Below are 14,473 nucleotides of genomic sequence, written 5' to 3'. Positions count from 1 at the left end.
GAGATAATCACTCTGCACTTTATAATCTTATTAGAGAATTAATTGAGTCATTGAAAAGTTAAGTGACTTGTCAAAAGTCATCCGGAAGGTAGATATCTGAGGCCATACTGCCTTTTTCTGTTAGCCCATCCTGCCTAATGCCAAAATTAGGCTCTTCTAATTAAGTCAGAGGAAGGAATTGTAAAATGGGGCTATCACAAGAGGAATCTAGGTGTCATGCTACTCAAGAAAAACCAGCTGGTTATTAAGAGTCCAGACACTGGATCCTTTTAATTTCAATTTGTTCCTTCCAATAAAAAGTCTGGAGTCTGGGAGTTTATTTTGAGATGCTTGACAGGATATCAATATATTTGTTAAGAACAAGTTAACTCTGAAAGCTTAAGTATTATTAAATTTTCTTATTTGAAAACAATTACATTTTCTAATGCAATGAGAATCAATATGGCTGAAATAATATGCTTTCTCTGCTGTCAGAATTTAGCAACAAACCTTTTCCATGCCTACAGAAAGAGTCAATTTTATCACTTATTTTTAGGAAAGCTTCAAATTAATGCACAATACAGTCCTTGGCTACCACATTTTTGAAAAAAAAAAAAAGTCAAAGCATCCAGGCTGCCAGAATATCCATTGGCCTGTAACATACAATAGGAAAATCACAATTGCCTGGGAGATAAATATATAGGTTGTGGGTAGAGTAATTAGAAGTTACAGTTGAACAAACATTCCCAAGTCTAGATTGTAGTTTACTTTTAAACCTTCAGTTTTACAAATCTAAACAGCAGTAAGCCTATAAATAAAGGGAGGGAAAATTCCCTTTCCATGCAAAGCAAAAAACCTAATGGTCCTATGGGCTAGATTAACATAAATTGTAGATCTTTTTATGAGACAAAAGAATCCATTATCATTTCCTTTGCTTAAGAGTATAAAACGGCAAGAATCAAACAGGTCAGAAAATAGGGAATGCAGTTAGTCATCTTAAGCCCTCTTCTTGACTGGCTAGTAGTATCTTACCTCCAACTATTGGTACTGGTTACTCAGCAGAAAGATCTAAGAAACTGGAAATTTCTCCCTTGTTTTATTTTGTTCTAGGGTTTTCCAGAAGACTTTTGTGTTTGTAGTTTGTGTTTCAGACTACTAGATAGTCTGAAAACAACTTGACTCCTCAACTACATCCTCTTAAGTGATACTGACTTTTTATAACATAGACAAAACTTGCTTTGGGCCAAATCGTGCAGGAACTATTATAATAGGTAATGGCATCCCACGGGGCAAACACCAGAAATGGAACTTTGGGGCATGTTTCTTAAATATCTGTAAAAGGTGGAGGGCCCCGGGGGTTTGGGGACAGAAGTATCTATTTCTCGTGCCACCTGCCATGTAGGACTTTTGGAGAGTTTCCAGGCAGTTCGCCAGTCTCAAATAGATGCCCACCCATTCTGAAGGGAGTTCTTTTCTTTCCAGGGCTGCGTCGCATTCTCCCAAAACTACCTGGGAATGACTCAGTCTAGGGATCTCTCTTGATTTCCCACCCGGGAACCTCCCCATCGCTGGCAGTCACGACGCATCTCCTTACTCACCAGTCGGAGGGGAAATTGGCTTCAGAAGCCTCAAAAAAGTTGCGGGCAGGACAAGCTGGGGCTCAGGCAGGTGGAGCGTGTGGGGACAGAAAGAGCGGAAGATGTGGCTGTCTCCGGGCTCTCCGCCCGCGCTGAGACGATGAGGGAGGGAGCGCTGAGGGCCCAGGGGAGAATAAAAAGGAAGTCGGGAGGAGAGACTAGTCCCAGGCAAGATAGCCGTAAGGGTCAAACGGGAGGGCCGTTCTACCGCGACCTGCCTCTGCTCCAGACCTAGATAACGCTTAGGGGGAAGGTTATTACTCTCTGGCCCCGGCAGCTCCGCCCCTTGTGACAACTTGGCTTGGAGAAGCGCTGTGCCCCCGCCATCCGCACCACCGGACAGCTCACGGGAGGCCAGCAGGCACCCTAGGCTGGGCTCCTTGGACCGGGAGACACTTTCTCCGGCAATCCTGGTTTCTTCCCATGCGGGCAGGGAGCCAGAGGTCAAGTGAGCAAGGGGCAGGAAGTGTTGCTCCTTATGCTGCGCCAGGCGCGCTCTTGGAGACGTTGTCTCCTTTACGCCCAGCATCCCCAGAGATCCAGAATATACTCCCGCTGGGGATGCGCTTCGCGTTCCTGCACGGATCCCCGCCCAGAGAGCAGAGACAGACCCCTCTGGGAGCTCTCTGAATTTTATGCGGGACTGTAGCACAAGGCTGGAGAAGAAGGTCCCAGAAAGCAAAAGAGATGTGGCCCGCTAACTCAAACGGTTTTATCTGTCCAGCAGCGGGAAAGTGGTTAGTGAGATCACTGATACAATTTGGCTACATACTCCACAAGTTTGGTGTTACAGTGAAGTTTCAAGAGAAACCTATTTATTCATCCCTCTCTTTGTACTGGCTCAGGGTACCTTCTCCCACACTTTGTCTTAGGGTCACAGTAGCTCTAAATGTATATTTAGGGTAGGCAAGTTTTCTTCCTGTCAAAGGTCTCAAAAGGATGTTGTAAAGAGAAGTAAGTGGATGTAAAATAAGGGGTGTAAAGTAGAATGTCTTTAGTTTCTTTTCGTAAAATAAAATTATCTTCCACCAATTTACCTAAAGAATGGTATAGGTAGGGATCGTGAGGGGTAATCTGGCATGGTGGATAAATCCCTGGCACATTGAACTAGTTTCACTGTTTTTTGGAGCTAGGATAACCAGAGTTCTGCCTCTGACATATATTCTTTGTACCTGAGCAAGCAGCAAACTCTCAACATCCCCTGACAACTCTCTAAGACTGTAAATTATCAATAAGTTACTGATCTACATAACTAAATGCAGTTTTTGCTATAGCAGAACTCATCACACAAACCCATTTTTTCCCCTAAACCTATTTCTCTTCCTAAATCTCTTCTTATGGCTGAAGAAACCACCATCTTTCTACTCACTGAAAATTGCAACCCCAGTGTCATCAACCACATTCTAATCCATAGTTATCAGATCCTGGTTTCTACTTGTACACATCTCTCTATGTTCTCCCTTCCCCCCATTGTCACAAATACCACTTTAGTTTAGAATCTCATTATCTCTCTTGCCTGACCTAGATAACATAATGGATTTCCCTTCTTCAAGTCTCTGCCCATTCCAGTGAATCTTCCAGAGTCAAATTTATTTACCCAAGCACAAATCTGACCATGTCACTTCCCTACTCAAACTCTTATGTTGTATATTCAAAGCTCTCTACAAACTGATTCTTACACATCTTTCCAAGCATTTATTATTTCACATGTTCTATAATCCAGAAAAACTGGTCATCTTATTCTTTCTCATCATAATACTCTACCTCTTGGTTTTTTTTTTAACTTGCACTACTGACTGCCAATGCCTGAAACATGTTTCCACTGAATCTTAGAGTTCTTTTTTGCTTATTTTTCACTCATGTCCATATCTTTGTGACCCTATTTGAGGTTTTCTTGGCAAAGATATTGAGTGGTTTGCCACTTCCTTCTCCAATTCATTTTACAAACAAGGCAAAAATTGAGGCAATAAGGTTAAGTAATTTGCCCAGGGTTATACAGCTAGTAAATGTCTGAGGCTAGATTTGAACCCTGAAAGATGAAGTCTTTTTTTTTTTTCTGACTCCAGATCCAGCAATCTATCCTTTGCATTACCTAGCTGCCCCTTTAATATCCCTAGTTTTCTCAAGATTCACTTTAAGCATGACCTCTACAGAAGGCCTTCCCTGATCATTTCAGTTGTTATTGCCATTTTCCCTCAAAAGTTGCATTGTATCTTTTGATATATACTTATATACAGCAGCTCTTTTGGACTTATTCATCCAACTCACTCACTGTTGGATTAGATCCCCAGAAGCAGTCTGACTGATTCTCCAGTCTCAAGGCTCACAAGAGTCAATCTTCCCCCCCCCATCTCTTTAATCTTAATCAACCACATGACAGTGATTTACTTTCTCAAAGGGATACTTGCCAATATATGAACATGTTGCTTTTCCTTGTTAAATTGTAAACCCGTGGTCAAGGACTGTTTCATTTTTGTTTTTGTATCTCCAAACATAAGCACCAAACATAAAACCTGGTACGTAGCAGGGGCTTAATAAATATTTATTGATTGATTAATTGATTGGAATTCCACACTGATGAAATCACAGGTCTGGACCGCTTGCTCCCTTCATTCCTCAAAATATAGTCACTAGAATCATAGCTTCTTTGGATATCAATGCGGTATTCTTTCAATTATATCTAGGTGTTTCATGTTTCTACCATTTAAAGACAATTCAATTTGATTGAACTTTTTCCATCATAATGTACAATGATCTGATTCCCTATGTCTTAAGAAAAAGGTCATAAATTAAGCAACAGAAAAGATCTTAGAGCAGACCCCTTTATTTTATGTTATATATAATTATATTTATATTAATATAGATGCAGAAACTGAGATCCACAGAAATTAAGGGATATCCAGGGTCACACAATTAGTACATGTCTGAGGCAGTACTTAGGTTTTCCACATTCCAAGTCCATTGCACAACCCAGTATACAATACTGCCCTATGCAGTAGACTATAAGTCTAATTTAATTTGTCAATGAAGCATTTAAAATATTTGTAGATAATTATTGTGTATGTACTCCACCTTTTCTCCCCTCCTCCACTTCTGTCCCAGCAATGACTTTCTTTCTCCAGGTTACCTATCTCTACATCCATACACACTTCTTTATATGACATGTTTTTTATACCTCTCACTCATCATTCTTGCTGGTATCCTCTGGACATCATCCATTTTGACTCTTCCTCTTACCATTTGTGTCAGGACCTAAAATGATATTCTCAATATTGGTTTATCTATGAATTATTGTATCCCTTTATATGAACTCCAAATTTCTACTAATGAGCAAAAAATGCATGAGCTTTTTAGCAGCTTACATTGCTGTTGATTTATATTGAAAATATCAGTTCAAAAACTCAGATATCTTCTCTATGAAAAGCTGTTTAACTAATTTCCCTTATCCCATGCTGAGCTACTAGATTTTTGAAAATTAGAGTTCCATTTGTTATATTAAATTTCATTTCATTTTGTTCTGTTCTTCAAGAGCATTTTAAGTACTTTCTGAGTCTTTATTCTGACATACAAATGTATTAGGGGTGTTATGTCTTTAGATGTCTGTTATCTCAATATTTTAAAAAATATGCCTTTTATATCATCTTCCATGTTGCTAAAGATGTTATATAAAATATAGCTGGAGAAAATGTCCCTGGAACATAGATACCTGGAACATAGAATTTCAAATTCATATCAACTTCCAAAATTGTTCAGAAAGATAGCACAGAAAGCTTAACCGAATTCCTTGCTATAATCCAAGTATATAATTTATGCATGTAATATGCAGTTTTGCTAAATTTCAAAATACTGTATGTGCTATTATTACAGCTTTCAGTCTGATAACTCTATCACTAATGGAAAGGTTGGTTATTTTTGCAGGTACTCATGATCTGTTTAATAAAGAATTTTGCCAGGGATATATATGCACAATCTTTTTGAAACCCATATTTTTCTACCTTTTTGAAAATTGGTTCATTTGTCTATCTTAAATGAATAAGCTCATAGACTTAGAGATGAAAAAGACTTCTATGTTTCCTCCTTTTCTTTTTATATATGCTATTTTAAAAGCCTATCTCATAAAAAAAGCTTTCTGTGAAAGCACACAGTAGATATTTTCCTCTTTTCTTCCTCAATCCCCTCATTTGGGGATTATTTGTAATTATCTTGTCAATTTAATTTTTAGAACCTTTGTTTTCTTTGAATTTTTGAAATTGGATTTCCCAGAATCAAGGGTGCAATATCCATTATTCTCATCCTTTGCTATTAGTAACTAAAATTACATGATCACTTTTTCTACAAATGGCTCTGGAAGAGTATGCATGCTTCATTCAAAAAGAACAGAATAGAATAATGAAGTAATAACAAAAAAGTAATGAAGTAACATTTTACATTAATAAGATATAGGTCCATTAAATTTTCAAGAGGGTAGAAACAGACATTTCATAAAAAAATCATTGATATTTCTTATAGGAAGCTCAATGCCCCAAATTTTAAAAAATCCATAGATAAATGGAAGCAAGTTCAAACAGCTGAGGAATATTATAGAAGAGTAATATAGTACTATAAAGACAATGTCAGGAGCACTAAAACTGAAGAAAGAGTTGTGTCTGACAACAAATACTGGGGAAAGCAGAAAGTAGTTCATTTAGTTATGTAGTTCATTTAGCTATGTTGAGGAGGAAAAATATTAATAAAAGAAGAGATAGGGCCACTGTTCAGGGTGGAGTAGAATAATAATAGACAAGACTAGGATGGTTAAACTACTCAATTGTCTTTCATTGTCTGTCAGTCCTTCTGCTTCAGTTTTCTCTGTCACAAATAAAGATCTTTAGACTGGAAAAGATAATACAAAAATGATTATTAGAGATAGAATCAAAGACATGTAAGGAGATGATGAGATAATTACCCTTAATGAGTACAAGTCAATGTTGGAGACAAATAAGTACTGGGAACCCCCCCCCCCCCAAGGAAATAAGATTTCTTAAAGACCATGGTGAATGGGAAAGGTGTCAGATGATTGAAGAATGGCAATAGTATTATTTTTTGTAAAAAAGCAAAAAACAAAAACAAGCACAGCTGAATCTTCCATTTCTGGGATCATGATCTTGACTCTTGTTTTCACAGTTCTTATAACATTCTGTATTCTATTAACAAAGGAAATTGCTTGGGGAAATTTAAAAAGTTATTTGGTCATTGACTCTTGTTCTTTGTTCTTGAAAAGGATCAAAATGACATCACTATGTTAGAGTCAAGTTGCAGTGGGTCTGACTGTGAATTATCAGACCAGTATGAGCTTAGAATGCTCTACCACAGATCAGACACAAATGGTCCATGGTCCATGTGAACATTTGGGGTGGATTCTCTAAATTTGTGCATCTCATATTTCTTTTGGGCAGCTTTGATTCTGTTTTACCCCTAAAGCACAGCACCTTCTCTGATAAAGGCGTGCCATATTGGGTATATCTCCCATGTCATGTGATCAATTTCAAAATTCTTAAGAGAGACCTTGTCCTTGGATGCATTGAGTTCACAATTATCTACAAAGAAAAAATAATGGATCAATTTGGTCTTGGCTTGTTGCCTTTTCAAGTTGAAAAATTTACCATCAGTATAGTAGCTGATCTTGAGGCTATGTTCATCCTCATTGAAAGTTTGACAACATGCTAATAAGCATGGAAGTAAGCGCACAGTCTTGTTTCATTCCATTGGCAGCTAGGAAAGTACAAGAGCATTGTCTTTATGTAGAACCCTTGCAGGAAAGCTGGCATGAAATTGATATACAATAGTGATGAACTTCTCTGGACAACCAAATTTTGATAAAATTTTCCATAAATCTTCACAACTGACAGTATCAAAAGCCTTGGTCAAATCTATAAACATTGTATATAGTTCTCTGATCTGCTCTTTGCATTTCTATTGGACTTGTCGAGCAGCAAACACGGCATTGACTGTTTCTTGACCCATTCTGAAGCCACATTGGCATTCAGGTAGATAAACATGCTCCAGGTGAAAGATAAGCCTATTAAGGAGGACTCTGGCAAGAATTTTGCCTGCAATCTCTAAGAGAGAGCCCCTCCCTGTGGTTGTCACTGAATAATCTATTTCCTTAATCTTTATAGAGATGGACAATGGAGGTCCTTGAACTTTTAGGGGATCCTCCTGTTGCCATAAATCTCAGTCGGCTTTGTTATGAGCAATGGATCCCTGCCTTGTAAATTTCAGCTGGAAAGGAATCAGCACCAAATACTTTGCCATAGAATAGATCTCTAATTACATTCAAAACCTTTTCTTTAATTGGAAATTTGTCTAGAGAGAGATTGATTTCAATCTGAGTTCAATGGTCAATGACATCAGCATTGATTGATAATGGTTTACTGAGAACATTACAGAAGTGTTCAGCTCTTCTCTCTGGGATCATATTCTTATCACTAATCAATATGGCTTTATCAGCACCAAGTGATTAAAATGCACCATACTTCTTTGTCCCAAAAATAGCTTTCAAGGCATCATAAAAGTGCATTGGATTGTAACCATCAACAAAAAATAATTTCACTTGCCTTTTTACTGCGCTAAGAATCATACATCACTCTATACTTTTCTTTTGATGAAGTTCTTGTTTTTCATTTAGCAGCTTTTGAATATCTTCATCATTTTCATCAAACCAGTCTATGTGATGCCAGATAAGCAAATGTAATGCTATACACTTAATCTCTGAATGCTGCTGACTTCTTTTCTGCTCTGCTGCTGCTAGCTGTTTGTTGGTTCAACTTACCTTCCAAGTTAGCAACAGAGAAGTGCTCTAATCTATTGACATAAATTCTTCTAATAGTCTTTTTGCATTGGAGCTCTTTTATTGAATGTGAGAAATTTCAGTTTAGAAAGATAAGTCTATGATCAGTCCAGCACTCTGCACTACACAATGCCTTTGTCACTCTCACATCCTGTCTGTCTCTTCTCCTTACAATTACAAGGTCTATTAAATGCTAATGTTTGCTCTGAGGGGGCATCCAAGAAGTTTTATTGCATTTCAGTAAATAGAATACAATGTTGGTGGTTGTTGGAATCCTTACTAACTGCTAAGTAATTAGAGTTGATCTAATCTTACAAGAAGTTGTTTTGGCCAGAACCTGAAACAAGGTACTAAGTAGAACTAATCAAGACAAGGCTTGTGTTCCCACCTTTACTCATTGGACTCCACAAGTATGCTAGCTTCAAAAAGTACACTTTCTACACCACACCTTAAAGCTCTTTGGGCCAGAGAGCACTATGGGAGAAAACCCATAATCCCATTCTCTCAGAAGGTTCACATATAAGGCGAGACAGCCATTCCAGAATACACTTTTTTCCTCTTGGCTGGCTGATCGCGCTAGACTCGAGAGGAACGACTCTGCTGCAGAGAACACTTTTGACGGACTTCAGTGGAGCTACACCAGAAGCCCTCTCTCTGCGGCAAGTTGGTAACTGGGCTCCCCAGAAGGAGATAAGAGAGATCTTCCATCTCTGTTGGAGGCAGAAGAAAGCAGAGGCAGAGGCTGAAGGACAGAACCTTTGGATTTGGAGACATCCGAAGGGCTCTAAGCCTCTAAACCGGCTGTGCCCTGAGAAGAACAAACTCCAACATTTGAACTCTAACATTTGGCGCCCAACGTGGGGCCCAAGGACCCTACTTTCACTGAAGAAGTCTCCAGTGACCAGGAACTGAGTGAGTACAACCTTTTTTGGCTGAAATGGGACAGATCCTAGGTAAAGATTCTCCATCCCCAGCTCTTTAAGGAACTTCAAGAGCAAGTGAGAAAGCATCCAGGAAAGATTTATATCCTGCATGTCCATTCACATAGTGGACTTCCAGGTCCTATTTTTGATGGAAATTCAAAGGCAGATAGCCTTTTAACTATGTTGGCCAGTACGCCTTTATTTCAGGAGGCCCAGGAATCCCATTCTAAATACCATCAGGCTGCTCGAGCTTTGCGTTTACAGTTTGGGATTACAAGAGAAGAAGCTAGGAGCATAGTGAAAAGCTGTACAGCTTGCCTTCCCTTCCACGCTCCTACACTGCCTCCAGGGAAGAACCCTCGTGGTTTGAGACCCAATGAAATCTGGCAAATGGATGTGACTCATTATAAATCTTTTGGTCGTCTGTCTTTTATCCACGTTGTGGTAGACACCTTTTCAGGATTCACTTTTGCCATACCAGCAGCAAAAGAGACAGCCCGAGTGGTCACTGAATTCCTCATTCAAGCATTCGCAATTATGGGTGTGCCACAAGAAATAAAAACAGATAATGGACCGGCATATACCTCCAAACATTTTGAACACTTTTGTGCACAGTATAAGATTCTACACACTACTGGCATACCCTTTAATCCTCAAGGTCAAGCAATAGTAGAAAGAAGAAACAGAGACATTAAGACACTCCTCCAAAAACAAAAGAAAGGGGGAGCCACGGGTAACCCTAGAGAACTTCTAAATTTAGTTCTCTATACCATTAATTTTTTAATCTTTGATAAAGATGCACTGGCTCCAGCAGACAGGTTTTATAACCCACCAGAAGAGCAGTGTCCAGTGCGAGCAGCTCCACTATCTTTAGATAATCGCCAGGTGATGTGGAGAGACCCAGAAAGTGGTGAATGGAAGGGACCAGATAGGCTAACTGCTTGGGGGAGAGGATTTGCTTGCATCTCTACAGGTGGAGAAGGAATCAGATGGGTGCCTACGAGCCGCATTCGCCTTGTCCATCGCAGAAAGATGGAGCAGACCCTTGAAACAAAGGAGAAGACCCAAGAAATATCGGGTGGTTCTGTTGCTGATTGTGCTCACAAGAATTATTAGATTCCTGGCACATGAACTAATGGACAATGGAATCCTATTGGACTGTTTCTAGGACTTATGGACATGTGTAAATTTTCAGATTGATTCTTGTTATTTGTTACATTACTACTAGCCTGTGTTATATTGCTATGTGCTCATGTAAATTATGTATAATGCCTCCCATATTGATGGATTTATGTATACCATGTATATCTGTTACAAAGTTCTGGCCCATATTGATGAATTTATGTGTACCCCCTCAGAAACCCCCTATGTTTTAAAACAAAAGAAAGGGGGAGATGTTGGAATCCTTACTAACTGCTAAGTAATTAGAGTTGATCTAATCTTACAAGAAGTTGTTTTGGCCAGAACCTGAAACAAGGTACTAAGTAGAACTAATCAAGACAAGGCTTGTGTTCCCACCTTTACTCATTGGACTCCACAAGTATGCTAGCTTCAAAAAGTACACTTTCTACACCACACCTTAAAGCTCTTTGGGCCAGAGAGCACTATGGGAGAAAACCCATAATCCCATTCTCTCAGAAGGTTCACATATAAGGCGAGACAGCCATTCCAGAATACACTTTTTTCCTCTTGGCTGGCTGATTGCGCTAGACTCGAGAGGAACGACTCTGCTGCAGAGAACACTTTTGACGGACTTCAGTGGAGCTACACCAGAAGCCCTCTCTCTGCGGCAAGTTGGTAACTGGGCTCCCCAGAAGGAGATAAGAGAGATCTTCCATCTCTGTTGGAGGCAGAAGAAATCAGAGGCAGAGGCTGAAGGACAGAACCTTTGGATTTGGAGACATCCGAAGGGCTCTAAGCCTCTAAACCGGCTGTGCCCTGAGAAGAACAAACTCCAACATTTGAACTCTAACAGGTGGTGAGAAAGTCTTGTGACACACAAGTGAAGACACACTTCAATAGTAAGTGATCATTGTTGTTGCTGTTCCCAACTCCATTCCTTTCAAGGACTCTCTGCCATGTCTTATAGCCTGAGCCTACTCCACCATTAAAATCACCCAGAATTATATACTTGTCTTCTTTTGGCACATTGATGATGAGATCATCATACAATTTTTCTTTGATCTCATCAGGGTTTGGCATGGTAGGAGCACAGGCACTGATGATGGTGGCATGGTGTTTTGCTACAAATGGCAATTGTCTTGTCATGAGCCTGTCATTCATTTTTGGTAGGCATACAGGCTTGTTGACTAGATTATTTTTGATTTCAAAATCTATGCCAGCTTCATTGCATTTCCCCTTTGCTATAGCCACTCCAGAAAAATTCATAAAGGCTATTCAGACACCCGGGGGCTGCTGAATCCCACTGCTACTTCCAATGAGAAGATAAATTTATGGCCTGCATCGCATCTTTGTGCAGGGATGCGATGATAGCTTCCAGCATATCTTCACCTGCTGCTTCGTTACTTGCTTATTGCCACAAGGCTTTGAGACAGGTAGAAATGGTAAAATGGTATGGGAGATGTCTTTTGATTCATGTGTAAATTGGATTTAAGAGAGGTAGAGTTGCGTGAAGTTGTCAACCTCAGTCTCTCTTCTAAATCCATCATTCAAAGCCTTAGGACAGAGTCAAGACAACTAGTGATGGCTCAAGATGCAGTGGACAACTTTGGCACCTTTGATGTCTAACTAAGGTCTAAGAATTCCACAACACCTGCTTCACCTGCCTTCATGGCCATTGGAACAAATTGTTCTCATTTACCCTTTTCACCAGGAGAGGTCTTCTCATGCTTGGGATAAGACATCTTCCTGACTCACTGATGAGTTTGAGAACCCTCAGTTATCCTCGATTTGGATTAAGCCTATCTGCTGAAATGGATTTACCAGAGTATGGCCATTGTATATACTGGAGCTTCTTGGAACCACAGGTGAGAGTTGGGCAAATCAGGTAGACATCAAAAATGGAAAACAGTCCTCAAAAGAACTTGGCAGCACTCACATAAGAAATGCTAATCTTCTCTGAATACATCCTGCACTCCAAGAAAGGGAAATAGTAATTATCAAAACCCAACATGGTTTCATCAGAAACAGGTCACATAAGACTAACTTCATTTCCATTTATTATTATTATTATTTGCTGAAATAACTAGATGAAAATGATTTAGGCATAGTATGTACGTCAATAGTTTAGAAAATCATAGGACAGAATCTTTCATGATCAAAAAGATGGAAATATGTGAAATAATTGTACATCATTTTTATCAATATCCTTGAATATTTGACGGGGCCCTCAGTTCATTACTAAGAAGACTTAGAACAAATATACATAGAAAAAATTAGGAGCTTATAAATTTATCCCTATTGTGTTGTTTACTAACAAGAAAAATTGAAATGGTCTAAATGGTTCTTTTCCTACAAATGAATGTTTTTAAATACACAAAAAACATTTTAAAAAAGAAATTACTTACATAGAAATATATTTATCAAAATTTTTTTAAAAGACCAGGTATCCCAAATTAAGAACTTCTTACTTAGAAATAAATTGTTATTGTTTCCTTTTAAAGTTAGATATGCCTAGGGCAAGGGGATTTGTCTCTGACACATAGAAGGTGACATTTCCAACTTTTTTTTTAGTATCTACAATTTTATAAAGAACTGTACTAAGTACTTGGGACATGAAAATGAAAAAAAAATTACTCTGTGAGAGAAAGTTTGGGGGAATATGATGATTCCAATATGCTGGACTTCAGTCATCTAGAGAGTGAGTATATAGAGCTGGGTTTGTGCCCTAGACTTCTGTAAAGAAAATATATGACCAGAGGTTCTTGGTTAGTCCCTGTGTGTCCATTCCTATGACTAGAAGATATCTCAAAGATAATTAACCACTGAGCCAGAAAAAAGGCCCATTTTGTTGATTTTAAAAGAATTCTGCCCTCTCCCTTTCCTTCTCCTTTTCCCTTTCCCTTTCCCTCTCTCTCTTCTTCTCCTTCTCTCTCTCTGTCTGTCTTTCTGTCTGTCTGTCTCTGTCTCTGTCTGTCTGTCTCTCTCCCCCCTCCCCTCCCGCTCCTGTCTCTGTCTGCATGTCTGTCTGTCTCTCTCAAGTGTTTTATTTGTATTTCAGACAATATATAGTTTGGAATTTCCTTAAGGTAGGGTATGGATTTCTTTCCTTTCCCCCAATCTTAGGCATAGTATGTCAATACTATAGATAGTATAGATACTATTGATAGTATAGAAGGTATCCCCATACTTATGAGCTTTTGCAGGTTTATATTAGCTTGAGAGATAAATGGTCAAAGGATATGAACAGACAATTGAAGAAATTGAAACTATTTCTAGCCATATGAAAAGATGCTCCAAGTCATTATTAATCAGAGAAATGCAAATTAAGACAACTCTGAGATACCACTACATACCTCTCAGATTGGCTAAAATGACAGGGAAAGATAATGCAGAATGTTGGAGGGAATGTGGGAAAACTGGGACACTGATACATTGTTGGTGGAATTGTGGACACATCCAGCCATTCTGGAGAGCAATTTGGAACTATGCTCAAAAAGTTATCGAACTGTGCATACCCTTTGACCCACCAATGTTACTACTGGGCTTCTATCCCAAAGAGATCTTAAAGAAGGGAAAGGGACCTGGTGCAGAATGTTTGTGACAGCCCTTTTGTAGTGGCTAGAAACTGGAAACAGAGTGGAGAATCAATTGGAGAATAGCTGAATAAATTGTAGTATATGAATATTATGGAGTATTATTGTTCTGTAAGGAATGACCAGCAGGATGATTTCAGAAAGGCCTGGAGAGACATGAACTGATGCTGAGTGAAATGAGCAGGACCAGAAGATCATTATATACTTCAACAACAATACCATATGATGATCAATTATGATGGATCTGACCTTCTTCAACAACGAGATGAACCAAATCAGTTCCAATGGAGCAGTAATGAACTGAACCAGCTACACCCAGCGAAAGAACTCTGGGAGATGACTATGAACCACTACATAGAATTCTCAATCCCTCTATTTATGTCTGCCTGC

This window comes from Antechinus flavipes, chromosome 5 (genome assembly GCF_016432865.1).
Source record: "Antechinus flavipes isolate AdamAnt ecotype Samford, QLD, Australia chromosome 5, AdamAnt_v2, whole genome shotgun sequence".
Classification (NCBI taxonomy): domain Eukaryota; kingdom Metazoa; phylum Chordata; class Mammalia; order Dasyuromorphia; family Dasyuridae; genus Antechinus; species Antechinus flavipes.
This window is presented reverse-complemented; position numbering follows the sequence as displayed.